We start from the raw sequence: 15,698 nt of genomic DNA, 5'->3' as shown, positions 1-15,698 counted from the left end.
CCAACGAAGTCACCTTGCACTTCTCTTCAGATGCAGGGACGAGAAGATCATACCCAGGTTTGCCGAAGTTAGACTTTCAGTGCACTCACCGGCAACTGAACGTATTGCCAAAAGATCCAGTCACGCCCTAGTACGAGAAAGAATACACTTTCACCGGAGCTGCTTGGATGACAACTCTAAACGTCTTTTGGAGCTCTACTATCTGCTTGCATCCCGTCTCACCCCTTTCGACTGGCATTTCGTGGATCGAACCACTATAGCGCAAGGCGAAACACTCCTACATAGGAACACAGAAAGGCAAAAAAGGAAGTTCAAAACTCTAACAAAGCAGCAGAAGCCGCCGCCACCGTCTCCACCCGATCGAGTCATCATTAACCTGACTAAGGAAGCATTAGACGATCCCCTAACTGCTGCTCTCTCCAAGGGGATTAATTTTGTGCCTACTCCAACAAAAATACCATAAATGGATATCATAGGAGGCGTTAGGAGCGCCATTCGCAAACTTTCCCGAGAAGAATCGGAAGAAATCCGCAATGAAGTCTCCTCGACCCTGAAAAGCGCCGTCTTACCCAGACCTAACATCAGCCCTGAGGAAAGACGAGCCCTAAACGCCATTATGAGAAATCCTGACACCCTGGTGATGCAGGCCGACAAAGGTAACGCTACGGTACTAATGAAGACGGTTGACTACAACCAAAAGCTACATTAGCTTTTAAGGGAACCCACGTACCAACCCATCGCACGGGACCCTACAGAAATGCTAGTAAGGAAGACAAAAGAATTGATTAAAAGGTGCATACCCGAGACGGAGAATACCAGGGCCTTCATGCCACAGGCACCAGTCCCCCCGAGGATGTATGGTTTGCCAAAAATCCACAAAGACAGCATTCCACTGAGACCAATTGTGAGTACTATAGGGTCTCCGACGTACAATTTAGCGAGGCACCTGTCCAACCTACTTTCTCCCTTCATGGGACGATGCGAGCACCATGCAACGGACTCCAAGCAATTAGTGCAGACGCTGAGGACAATGAGACTTGAGAAGACAGACACACTTGCCAGTTTTGATGTTGTTTGCCTCTTCGCACGGGTTCCAGTCGAAGAAACCACTAGACTCTTGAAAATTTGGTTCGATCGGAAGACAGTTAAGGTTTTTCGTCATGTACTTAGCTCAACGCACTTCCTGTGTAATGGACAATTCTATGAACAGACCGAAGGGGTCCCTATGGGTTCCCCTCTTTCACCTGCCAATCGCCAACCTTTTCATGGGAAACTTTGAAGAGAAGGCATTGGACATAGCCCCACTTCATCCAAAACATTTTTTCCGGTATGTAGATGACACCCTCATTATGTGGCCACATGGACTAGAGACTTTACCCCAATTCCTAGAACATACGAACAGCGTACACCCAAACATTAAATTCACAATGGAAGCTGAAAATAACCGATGCCTCCCCTTCTTGAACATCCTTATTGAACGAAAAGAAAATGGAAATTTAGGACACAGCGTGTACAGGACGCAAACACACACTGAACTTTTCCTAAATGCTTCCAGCCATCATCATCCGCCACAGAAGAAAAGCGTCCTCACAACCCTATTCCATCGAGTGACAGTCATATCAGATGAGGCTCAATTGAACCAAGAAATAGCACACCTTAAATCCACTTTTAGAAACAACGGATACAGCCAAAGTGACATCCAAGCGGCATTAAAGAAGACCATTTCGAATAGTGATGCAATAGAAGTAAAAGAAAAACCGATAGCCAGAGCCATTCTCCTGTACATCTCCAACATCGACAACAAGATAGCCACGATACTCCGAAAACAAAATATAGAAACAATCCACATACCTGCCAACAATATTAAAGCCTGCATCGGGACACCGAAAGATGACTTGGGCCTCAAAACCTCGAGAGTGTGCAGCGTGCCATGTGAGTGTGGTCACGTTTACGTTGGGAAAACTCACCGCACAATCGAAAAACGTCTGACGAAGCATGAAAGATGCATTCGCCTTTTTTATCCATTGAAGTAGGCGATAGTGGAGCATTGCTTGGACCTCGGTCATAGGATGGACTTCAAAAGGACAAAGGTTTTGAGCCGCACTAGAGACTATTGGGATCGAATTGTATAGGAGGCGATTGAAATTAGCCTCGAGGAGAAGAGCATAAAAAAACATAAAGGCTTCCAACTAAGCAGTGCCTGCAATACTATAATTAATCGCTACATCCGTACACAATAATAAGGGCAACCAAGAATATGAAAAAAGAAATAAATACATAAGTACCATAAAGAGTAAACCCCTGAAGACGATGGCAAACTTAGCCGTTGAAACGTTGGGAGAATTAACCCAAAATCTCACCCGGTGGGAAACCCGAGAAAATTTTCATCAGATCGGTGAAATATTCCGGAGGGGACGGGTTCCCACCCTCGACTCGGTGGTTCACTTGCTCCACAAAAAATAATGATTGATAAAAACCGCCCCGAAAATTAGGTGGATCGGGTTGTTATGGTGGCTAGAGTGCTGGCTTCCCACCCGTTGGGCATGAGTTCAAACCCCGGCGGCGGCATAGATTTTACAGACACTGCCCGATCCCTGCTTGGGTACTTACAATTAGTGGAGGGCACTTGAAGCACAGCACTCCCTCCGTCGGAAGGGACGGCATGGTCCCCATGGAGACTTTCGTTAAGAGCAGGCTAATGTCAATGCCGCGATTCACTCCACCATTCCTTCCCTTCCCAAAGGCGCAAATGACAATAACTGCCGGTAGCCTCCTCCAAATACTTTACCATATCGAAATTAAGACAACTGACTCCCCTTTCCTGAAATTGTTTAAGCGTATATCTCAAGGATGCTATTAAGGTATCGATTTTCGTCCATTTTTATTGATATTTTTAGTACATCATAATGCGACTCATTTTGTAACTCCCAACTAGAGTTTTACAAGCCCCCCAAACAATACGATTACGCTTTGCGGGCCTTCACCGTGCCCTCATTAGGACCCCTGAGGAAATTTTACTCTTGATCCTGCAAGTGTTTTCTCTCAAAACATGTAGTAGCGTATCCACGTATGGACAAAGTAGGCATTTCTCCGAACGACCCGAGTTCAGAGCTTCTGAGACATCTAAAAATTTATCAATAATTTTCAATTCGAACTAAGTGGTCCTAGTATCCTAGAAGTTAGTAATCTCGCCTAATACACGCACGAATTTTATTAAACGTTATTTTATAAACATATATTTAGAAAGATCAAATCATCAAAATTTTTATACCTCATTTTATCTACCTAATCACAACCATCAAGGACTCCTTTGTCTTGCATGGAGTTCTATGACTTATGTAGACTTATTTTATGAAGTAATTCCTAGTTGTAGATTTAATTTTTGTTTATTGTTTTAGTCGTCTTGATGCTTTCTTTATATGATCAATATTATAAAATGATGTTATCGGTTGGAAAAGAATAAATAAATATATTAACAATAAATAAATAAAACACGTTAACTATTATGCATGCGCAGCTCTATATGAGTGATAAAATGTTTCTGTTAGAGTAAATTTTATAATTCAAACATATAGGAGTTTACTTTTCTGTAAGTTGTGGCCGATAAGAACAAGACAGGGCACTCATTCAATGTTCTAGTCTAGCGACTCACAAGGCCAAATTACGCTAACTTTGCACACAAGAAAACATTTTTAACTACAGAAAATAAAACTGGTACACGTAATTGTTGTTAGCATGGTTCACTACAGGGGCGCAGCTAGGAATTAAGTCTGAGGGCAACTAATATCGGGGTGTGTGGGGGTATGGAATACCCACCAGGATAATAGGTATGTGCGAGATTAATAAATTGCGGAATTTTAAGGTAAATGGTTCAAAATGGTGAGTTTTACGGCTTTCTGAGGGATATTTTTATTAATTCTTACACTATTCTGTTAGTAATATCAATCCAATTAAGTAAAATGGATTAAACTTAACATTTTCTCTGAGCTCTGGGGGGAGGGGTTTTATCCCCAAACCCCCCCTCGCTGCGCCACTGGTTCACTACACACCTCCCCAAAAATATGCATTTAACCTTTATGTGTGTACCATATTTATATTCCGTAATAGAAAAGTATCTAGAAGTTAAGCTTGAAGTTAGTATTAATACTTTCAATTAAGATCCCATCAACATTTAGAACCGATGGGATATATATGTTCCCAACGCTAAACAATAGTCCTGACCACAGATATTTTAGACCACCAGAATTCCAATTAGTTATATTGGCAACAGGTATTTATTTGCCCACTACTTCCGCGTAGATACGAGGTTTCAAAAAATTAACACTTAATGTAAATGCAATATTTGGGTGAACGTAACGAAAATTGTCGCATATGGGTATTTCAAAATTATGATCAGACAAGGAGAAATACTGTTAAAAGATTTACGAAATATCCAAATGGCATTGCGAGGCGGCTCAAAACGAGAAATGAATATCAAAAGTCATAAAGACAGTTTGACTAGTATATTTCCGTTTGTTCGAGTTCCAACTACTAAGATTAGATAAACGTCGTTCAACGTTGACTGAAAAAAGCCCGATAAGGTACAACCTTTAAGTAGTTGGATTTTTATTCAAAAAAAGCTGAGCGACACGTCAATCTTTCTGCGCCATCAAATGTAGTAAGGTGGGTTGACGAAGGTTATAGAAAAACAACGAAGGGATTGTCCAATTGTCTCTAAATGAAGATGCCATCGAGAGAACTTGTTTTGAACTCTCATCCTAGGCATTTAACTCAGATGAATTTTCCATCCACTTTTAAAGTTGAGTTTCAGCGGAAAAGATCTCGCAAAACACCGCAAAAACCCACGCGTATAGAATTGGAAATAATAATTAATTTGGTATTCAAGTAGGATCGCGTAGGATATATGCATATTTGGCGGCGCTGACGGTTTGTCAAAAAGACATTCAAACATCACTATTAGCATATTTTGACTACATTCGTGGATGAATGAACGACTAAGGAAATACCTCAGTAGAATGGGACATAAAAGCTACAGTACACACCTATCAAAGTTTCAGCCATTGTTTTCCATTATCCAGGTACGTAGTTGACATTCGGAACGGCACCTAAATTTTTAAAAGTTATTTCCACACAGTAAAGCCTGCCACGATTTATTTAGACTGTGGTTCAATCCACATAAGAAAAATAAATGTACCAGCATCAATATCGCACGTTAAAAATATGGTTGGTTAAAAAGTGATACAAAATATTGATACCATGTTAATGTTAATTAGAAAAATACAGCGGGAATACAGAACCTACCCCACCCTTTTCTCACCGCTAACAGCTGGAGGGAATCGAGTAAAAAAAAATTAGAAGGTAGGTATACCACACACACGACGAAATTTAACACTTAAATAGCATCAACCGGTAGAGAAAGGTGTGCCAAAATCATGCAGTCTATACTACTGCACACATATCGAGAAGTTACATAATTTAGCCATAATAAAAAACGCAAGCGGTCAAACTTCTTATCTTACATGGCCTTCAATTTTCCTCGTCCAAACATTCACTAGTTTTCATTATGTCCAATCAAGAAAGAGAGATTGAGCTGAACTCATACAGGTAGCGTTTTGAATCCGAAATCTTGAAAGAGTGTGGCTATAACCATTGCTAACTTTTCTGAAAGGAAATCTGCAGAGGCCAGAGGGGTAGCCAGGAATTTTTTTCGGGGGGAGGGGTCCAGGACCAGGGGGGAAAATTTTTGAAAAACAGGTCACTAAGTTACGTCACTATGTTAAAAGACATGATGGAATATGTATATATTGTTATTAATAAACTATTATTATTATTAACCCGAAAGTCGAGGGTTTTAAACTAATTTTAATACTTTTCATAAAAAATAGATTTTTCAAAGAAATATTTTGTAAATTCACGATTTTTCAATATTTTGTATATTTTCTGAAGAAAGTAAATTATTTTTTTATTTTTCGGGAGAGTTCCGGACCCCCCGGACCTCCCCCATGCCTACGCCACTGACAGAGGCATTCGGTCTCTAAGGAATTTTCGAAAATGAAAAAGCACGAGCCAAAAGGAAAGCGTTGAAATTCAGTCGCAACTTCAACCAAGTGAAAGGAAAAAAACATATCCAAACTGTAACAGAAACCAAGATTGGATCATCAGGCTGTATAAAATCTATCCGAGTACACCTTACTTCCTCGAAATAATGCAAAGAAGTAAAAAAATAGTTAATCAATAATAACGTTCTAAACATGTAATAATATATATTTTAAATTTCTGACTTTGGAAAGACAGCAATGTTTGACACGTCACGCGCGCAATGCACAGTAGTTGAGAGTTGCAAAGTTATTTTTCTTTCCGGAACAGCGCGCATGAGGAATTGATTATAGCGACAGAAAAAAGCAGAATTTGAAATACACTGAGGATAATTCCCAAACATTTTGATCCGAGAATTGAACTGTTCGTTCCGTTGGGATAGTCTAACCTTGTGTTTCCACGAGGCTTCCCTACAATCGGCGATTCTTAAAAGCCGAAATCTTACGATCTTCTGATCCGTCTTTGGCCTGAATTGGTGATCAAAGATTAAGCCTACGTTCTTGAAACCTATCACCATTCACTTCTCCTACACCTACTTAGTTATGTCCTTCATTGATAAGAGCCCCTCCATGAGGGTTGGACCCAGAAGAAAGTCTCTCTTAGCATCTGAAAGAGATCTGCTTCCGAAAAAATTAAAAGGGATAAATAAAAAGATTTTTACCACATTCATTTATTGAAAATCGCCTCCGTTCTCTTTGGAACGTATTTATTTGTATTTCAAAATATACTCACCTGAGTTTATTTTTTTAGCATTAGTAGTATTCCGTGCACCTTCAAACATAATTTGGAAGACGAATCACTTCTGCGCGTATTTTGCCTGATTTATAATTTATTAAAACATGCGCAATCACCTTGATATTTTCATGACGAATAGTGTAGACTACTTTCAGAAATCACATTTTCAATTACCTCTCATGTACCAACACCGAGGTAAAATATTTGTATTCGAGATTAAGGTTATTGGCTGCTAGCGATAGAGTCAAACAAGTATTAAGTACGGATATGAAGAAAAAAATATAACACGTCTAGCGGGAGTGATGAGTATTTATAAAATCAGAGCCAACCATATCCAGACAGAGCAATCCGTAGAGAGGAGAAGTAGGAAGTAGAGGTAGATAAAACGAAATTCTATCGGGGTCCACCCATGTGTAACTTCGGCTCTTGACTGATTTCCTGAGATAGTATTGAAATCGTGGGTGCCTTTATTTGGTATTATTCTTCTCCCCAGAAACGCGCTATAGTCTTATATCCGAAGAGAATTCGCGTTCAATATTTATGCGTCCAATAGACGTCAGTGGATGCACTCAGACACGCTTTAGGTGAGGAGAATCTTTGACTGAAATGACGTCAAAGATACCACGTAAGAAATGAGAATGGATCCAGGCTCCTTCAGGAATGCTAGATACAAGTACCAAAATAGAACTCCGAATAGAAGCGACGTACTTAGCTTCCGTCTGACCTCGGGACCAAGAAAAAAGGGCATTCAAGCTAAAAAGTTCAAGTAGAAAAAATTAAAAATATCCCCCAAAGAAATTTTCAATATGGTAGGGAGTCTGATCGCATAGCCTATTTTCAAGTAGGTATGAATTTATCCGTTGATGAAGTGCCTGGGTTTAAATGATGGTGAAGCAGTTAAACCATCCATAACCAAAATTCCGCGGGAGGTTGTTCCGGGAAAACATCGATTCTTTATGCAGAATAGTTTACAAAAAATAAAACTCCAACATAATAATTACGCCCCAAAAGACATTGTACATTTAAAGAACTGGAATATCATAATTGAAATAAATCATATTATGAAAAAATGAAACTTCGAAAAAAAGATATTTAAAAAAAGTAAGGTAATTTAGTAGTGGAAAAAGTGGTAAAAAATTGTAGAAAACACGTGAAAACATTCATAATCGTTTCGCAGGTTCAATAATAAAAAACACGCTCTCTGGGATTTTAGGCTAAAAATAAATAAAAAATAAAAATGATGATATATATTTAAATTATTTATAAATGTGAAATTAGGGTCAAGTTAATTCGTGTCATGAAAATACGTATTGATTCATCGTCACTAAACCATCAGATTCCCCTAACTCGCCAGATTGAGCAGAGCCGGAACATCTTTTCGAAAGCAAATCTGCCTCCTGAGTATGATAAGCGTTTCTAAAACCATTTTCATGAATATCTAATTGAATTACGACTAACTGAAGTTAGTCACTATGTGTTCCATGGTCGCTTCTCGGGACTAGTCGTTCAGATATATTCAAATATCCTAGCTACACCCTTGCCTCTTCTGCTTCCTCTGAAAGTTGCTGATTGGGCAGAAAATATTTCTTTTGGTTAAAGAAGGAGAAAATTTTGCTATGTCTACAGCAAAAAATACATTGGAGATTAGCTTAAATATTTCCTAGCGGTATCAGTAGCACATTACACTAAATATTCAATTCAAATTCAAAATAAGAGAAGTACTGTCCACAAAATCGTCTTTATCGGCAAATAATTAATTAATATAAAATAATATATTTAAAAAAATATATAAAACAATAATTAATTGAAAATATTAAATGAAAAGAATATGCAATATCATATATTGCTTGAGGATGCATAATTTCGGTCTTCCGCCATTTATTTCTTCCAATATACTTCCAACGTAACCAAGGGGTGACCCAGTGACGTAGCCAGGAATTTCGTTCGAGGGGGGGGGGGTCCAAAAGCAGGGGAGAATATTTTCGAAAAACAGGGTACTAAGTATAGGTTGTTAAACTAATTTTAACACTTTTCATAATTGAAAAAAACTTCATTTGCTAAAGAAATATTTGGTAAAGTCATGATTGCTCAATATATTGTTTTCTCTTATGAAGGAAAATAATTGTGCTTTTATACTTCGAGGGGGAGGGGAGGATCCGGCCCCTCCCCTGGCTAAGCCACTGTGCAAAGTTTACGGAAGTTTTAATTTATTTTATTACACTTTTACACATATAAAAAGCAATGCCATCTTATGATATAAAAAGGTTGCAATTGTGTTTCTGCAATTCTGTTTAGCAGTATGGGCGGCCCTGCAAGGGAGGGAGGGTGCACGCCATGTATCCGCCACTGCCTCTATGCAGGGGTGGTTGGGTGCACTCGGCTGGGGCTCATTATGCGGCCCCCTTTACCCGGGGAATTCGAGGATTTCGAGGAGGAGGAGAAATTTTAGGAAGTTGCATGCTTGGAGATGGCTTTTGACTCATAAAATTTTTTGATTTTTTCTCATTTGATTCCGGCTCATAAGAAGCATTAAAGTTTATGAAAATAGCAATTCTATAAGAAAAAATACAATTAAAAGCGAATATTTCACATAATTTTATAACATTTAACAAGAAATTGCGGTTCTATTATCTACTTAGTGAATTTATTGCTTGATACTTCACTAAAATAAAAAAAATCGTATAAGATAACCATTTTGAATAAGCCTTTCAAAAAAATCATCAGGTTCTCTTTTATCTCGTGACACCTTTATTTTATTTGTTGTTTATATATATCTTTGCATTGAGCATGCTATAATAAAGCAACTAATGAAAACTTAGAATTTTATTATTGCAAAAAAACTGGTTCAAGTAATCTGAGTTTTTTTAAATTGGACATTACATGCACGCTTCACGATAGACGTATGCGTTTTTGCCTTTGGGGGCTCTCAGCGACTGCCGACCAGCCTCCCTTTCCAGACAACAATTGCAACCTTTTTATATCATATGCCTCCATGAGCAGTTGTATGTTCACTCTACAGAAAAATGCAGACCTATTCACAGGGCTGGGCAAGATACAGGCGGAGGAATATTTGCGAATCAAAATTCAAAATACCGCTCCGAACGTATTTGAAATGCAAAATACAAACTACCTTAGACTTGAGTATTTGAAAAATGAACTACAAAATTGTATTTTAAATACCTTTTAAAATGCAAAATACATTTGTATGGAAACTAAGAGATCTTAAAAAAATAATAACCAGTCGTTATATTTTTTATAACGTTAAGGATAGTTGCAAACATGAAGAAAACGATTGTAACGGAAACGAAGTAATCTCTGTAGCATAATATTATAGAAGTGTTATCAGAGCTACTTCAAAAGTATTTTAGAAATGTATTTTTTATTTTAGAACGGGAAAATACCAAAAATCTGTATTTGAAATGCAAAATATAAGATGCAATAAGGTCGTTTTTATCAATTACAAACTACAAATGTATCTCAAATGCGTATTTTAAAATACTTGTATTTGAAATACTGCCCTGCCTATTCACTTCCGCAAAAATGACCAGCTCGAGCATAGTGCGCGGAGTATAACCGAAAACTCCAAATAGAGCCGTGATGATCAGCGATAGCTTTCACTAAGAAATAACATTCTTGGCTATCGTGATACCAAGGTAAAATAATAGGTAAACAATAACCGAACCACGATCACATCTTCGATGCCACGACCAACGGACATTGACAGTACCTAAATCACTAAATCCGCGCGGAGAAATAACTAAGGATAACTTTCTTAAGACATATGAAAAACTGCGGTACCGATTGCACTTTAAATTCGTTACTGGCTTAAACGCATTAGTCATGATCTCGAATAATATTTTGCGAGAAACACTGTTTTTAAGTTTCATTTTGAAATATATTGGTCCACCATGACTTTACATTTATATTTTAATGAGAAAACGGTGGGGGGAATAACAAAAAAAGTTGTCAGTGGGGCTCGATCCGGCGACCTCCGTATTGACAAAGTCTTAATTTGTTTTCAGTGATAAGAAAAGAAAATTAAATAAGAAATGAAAAGGGTGAGGACGACGTGGTTCCACAAGTTGTGAATTCCCTGGAGCGCGTCCCCGTGGGGGCCGGAAGACTTCAGGGAACTCCCACCTGCCTGAATTCCTCCGACATCCACCGGGCCGCAGAACCAAGACCACGCCGCGCCGCCTTCAAATAATAAAGGCGAAAAATGAGGTATATAAACACCGATCCTACAGATAACCATGGTAATCCTTCTCGAGTAAAAGGCCCAGTCACGAGGCTGGCCTTTTCGCACATAATTTACTTCACCAATCTATAATGTGGACGAGACTGTCCCGAAAGAGATTAACAAATTAAGATAATCTAATTTCGATATTTACGTCACACATTTGGCGTGTATCTCAAGTTCCTATAAAATTTCATATCGCCGAAGCAAATCAATATATTATGGCTCCATAGTGATGGACTATTGTTGCCCACTTGAGGTCAAGTAATTAGAGTAATTTCATTATGGTGTTTCAGTTATTTATTACGCTGTGGTTACTTCTGGATATTGAAATTTAATGCAAAAATAAAGGCGGAAAAACTAGGACATACGTCAGCATATCGAACCGAGTGCCCATTACTTTCCTTTTATCGTGACGTATTTCTCATTAAGAACTGCCGTCATCTTTGTGTTCACCAATCACATTTTTCAGCTATTTTCCTGTGCCTCGAATTTAAAAATACGTATGAGAAAAAGCAGAAAATTTGAGATACAGGAAAATGTTGACGAGGGTAAAATTTATACAACAGGAAAATTTCAAGATTATAGCACATGTTTGAAATAAGTGATAAGCCAGCAAATGAGACGGCCCGAGCGCGAGTGATGCATCCTTGCACATGTTCGCATACACATCGGCGGAATAAGGGGTGGGGGACGGGGGTACGTTCCCCACCCAAACGCTTAAAAAAATAGTCAAGATATTTCATACGGTTATCATTACGTTCGTTTTGTTTTGAGTATTACTGAGCCTCAATAATTTAATTTGATATTAACAACTTTCATATTAAAGTAAAGAGAAAATTTCGTACATTAATTATTGTACGTTGTTTTCAATCTCAATCATGAGAAGACCGTTTGCCTGTCAGACCCTTGTGGCCCCCTAGAAAAAATTCTGGATACGCCCTTAGTTCTAACCTCAACTATTCTATTATACCTACAAAATTGAGTCTCTGCGTGGGTAATGGCAAAGTTTTTGGAGTAGACGGCCGACAGGTGAGCTCATTTTCATGGCTAATTCCATCCTTGATGCATATAACTTTGCATCTTTGCGCGTGACTGCGTACAAAGTCACTTGTTCTGTGCATTGCTTTGAAAACCGTCTGTCGTGGTATAGCGACTTTACGTAAGACGGGTTTATTCTCCGACAGTGGTTTAATAAGCACGATCTCCATCTTCTGTGCCACAGTGAGAACACAACAACGACATTTTCAGTTAGCACAATTTGAGATTCGCCTAGCAAAAAAATAAGGTCTGGTGGTGCAGTTGGTAGGACTCCTTACCGGCAATCTGGGGTATCGATATAATATCCGGGTTCGATTCCTGGTAAAGTCAATTGATTTTTCATGGCGAATTTCATCCTTGGTATATGTGAGCTCATTTTTGTCTTCAAAAACTCATCAAACTCAAAAAAACATCATCAAAACTTATCTACTGTGATAGCTATTGGTACATTCATCCTATTTAAAAAAAATTAATAGTCTATGTCGACTAAATTAGGTGAAAATATTCTTTCTTGCTAATATGGACTTCACCGAAAATACCGAGGCATGTACTATCCAACGGGCCTCGTAAACCGATCGTTAGTGGTCAATGTTCATTACAATTCCTGGGTGGCTGTATCTGAAGTGTTATATGGAACATGCCTGCCAGTGGATTAGCAAGGAATTTCGTTCGGGGGTCCAAAAAAATGGGGGAAATGTTTGAAAAACAGGGTACGAAGTAATGGTTTTTAAACCAATTTTAACACATTAATAATCGAAGAAACTTCATTGGTTAAAGAAATATTTTTTAACTCATGATTTTTCAACATTTCGTTTTCTTATATGAAGGAAAATAATTGTGTCTTTATATTTCAGGGCGGATGATCCGGACACCCTCCATAGCTAAGCCACTGGGGTGACCACCCACAGATGGTTGTGATGCGAGGGAGTTTATGGGCAGGCTGATCACCTTGTCGAGCCTTTGGTTTTTTTTTCCTTTAGGAAAAAATAATCATTCATAGAAGATGAGCACCGCCTAAAATTAACTTGGAGAGTGATACAAGCAAGAAATTTCTCGATTTCCAAATGTAACTCGGTGTAACTTGTAACTAGTCTTTTGATACGGAATCTCAATCTTCCTTCATATAAAGCTGATGGGCAAGGCATCACCACATCAGCCATTTCTTTCTTTTTAAGAGTTGAATGACTACTTATTGAACCTTTTAATGATTACTGCTGCACTATGAGCGGCAAATTTCGCGAGAAATTAAAAAACAACTTGGTATACTCGAGGAAAATCAGTAGAATATTTTCAACAATAAATTACATGTATGAACAAAGTTGTGGGATGTAAAAGCTATTGTTCTCATGCCCACTTTTTATACATACTAGGCTATAATATGACATAAATTAGGACGCTTAATTCAGTTTATTATATTCGATGTCTTTACGTCTAAATAAACGTTGAAATATATTTTTTAATGTGATCAGTTGCCCATACACATTTTTAGTAAACTTTTTAACGACAAATTTGGACTAAAGCATAGTAGGTTTACCTAAATGACCTCTAGGAATGAATCCATAGTGATTCTATCCATTTTCTGACCAGTTTTCCCTGAAATTAAGCACTTCAACTTTACGTTTTACAAAAAACACTTTACTCGTTGACGTCAGAACTCTTCGAAAGAGGCTGATGTCTACACTAAGTGACACTATAAATAGAGAAAGAATTCATGCTAAAAGCATATTTTTTTACCTAGCTTCAATAACTAACAAACCTTTATAGCATTTTTCACTTTTGGAGTTTTGGCCAAGTTTTTCGGAAAATTCGCCTCTGTGGGGTACTTCCATTGTTTTAATTTGCTATAACGGATGCTTTTTTTAAAAGTAGTTTCATTTGAAAACAAGCCACATAAAAATCAGCGCGATCGTGCAATAGTTCATCCAACCGAATAGTGTTTGAAATTTTGAGGTTTCTATTACAAAAATTGTCCACTTTACAAGGGCGACCTGTTTTTTTTCCTGGTTTCTATAGCAGACATTGCGGTTACCAGCATATACATAGACTTATGACGAAAAATGTTACGCCCCTTTAATAAACTTAAATTTAATGAGTTAAAGATGGCTTATAGTAACTTTAACCTCACCTCAACCTCAATATTCCAATAGTAGAAATTTTACTGCAAGACATAGTCACAAATTGGCATTGCTGTCTTTCACGTTCATTATAAGCATGCATTATCTTCCGAATAAAGTTTCTTTAACCTTAAAGGCTGACTTTACTATCAGTAATTCCCGATCATTCCTAGACACAGCAGGTAATACTTAACCCTTTATTTACAAGATCCTGAGAAGTCGTCTTACGCTTAATCTCTTGTTGAAATGCACTGATTTTAAGCAGTAGAAAATCTCAGGCAATCTTTCTGCCGCCTTATTAAACCACAAAAGGGAAGGTTGGAAACGAATGAATGTATGTTGCTGGCTGCACGAGGGAAGAGGATGCGAAAAAACACGTTTGTTCGTGCGGAGGCATTAAAAATATTCTTTATCAGCATTCGGCTCAGGGAAAGGTTTTGTGCGCTTGGGGAAAGAACTTCTCGAAATACCGTGCTTAGATGGATGAAAAAACAAATCGCAGAAAGTCAGTGTCAAATTACATCAAAGTGTTGTCACAAAAAAATTCGATGAAGGAGAAACCCATCGCTTATCTGCTGCTCTGTTTCAACATGTACAATGGAAACTGCAAGATAAGGCCATTACACATGGGTGAATTGTATTCACAAATTTTGGGGTCGCAGTGGAGGATAATTTTGACTACTAGTCTCTATTCAGTATGGCTGTGAATAGTTTTTGCTAAAATTAATGGCGACCTTCTTTCCGCTGTAATACGTACGCTCTTGTCGAGGTTTCAATAAATTCTTCCAGCCGTTATTTAAAATTTTCCACGATCCTCCCTCTTTCTGGGACTCTCTCTTCTTCATTCCCCTCTCTCACATGCACTGGAGCTCAACATAAAAATATATTAACAAATGTATGAGTGCTAACACAGCTCACCCTCATATGATAGCTATGGCTGATGTGAGAGGGGGACTAATTAAGTCATAGCGACATTGGTAAAATTAGACTTAAGAAAAACTGAGAATCAACGTTCAACTCTCGATAGTCGCAATGGGGTCATGGAGTTCCGAAATACATAGAGCAGAAGCAATTGAAATATAAGGAACGCGTTTCAGGAGAAAGCAGATTAATCAGCAGGATAAGACGTAGACATCAAATATGAACGGGAAAATTTGGCGATAAGTATTTAAGAGTACCAGAAGGAATAACAGGAGCAGGAAATGTACCGCGAACAAAATATTGCGGATCACCATAGCATGAAAGAATGGTTAGTGAGATAGGCCAATACAACCATGGCATATGTAGTAGTAAGGATGACGTATATAGTGTGGGTTAGGCTTTCGTCCTCTCCTTAACGGACCTCCTAAAAGCGGTCAGATGGCTATGATAATTGGAAAAGATTAAGCTCCATTGTACAAGGTTGAATATTTACAGGGAAAGAATTTGATTTAAGCAGTTTAAATTGATGCTCACCACCTCTTTTGCTTTGAACA

General features: G+C 38.2%; 1 protein-coding gene across 3 annotated transcripts in view; it reads right to left on the bottom strand.

Moving 5' to 3' along the window:
• LOC124159371 (scoloptoxin SSD14-like) overlaps window positions 1–15,698 on the bottom strand; it is a 90,455-nt gene that overhangs the window by 27,297 nt on the left and 47,460 nt on the right. The gene's annotated exons all lie outside the window — the stretch shown is intronic.

This window comes from Ischnura elegans, chromosome 5 (genome assembly GCF_921293095.1).
Source record: "Ischnura elegans chromosome 5, ioIscEleg1.1, whole genome shotgun sequence".
NCBI classification, from domain to species: Eukaryota; Metazoa; Arthropoda; class Insecta; order Odonata; family Coenagrionidae; genus Ischnura; species Ischnura elegans.
This window is presented reverse-complemented; position numbering and strand designations above follow the sequence as displayed.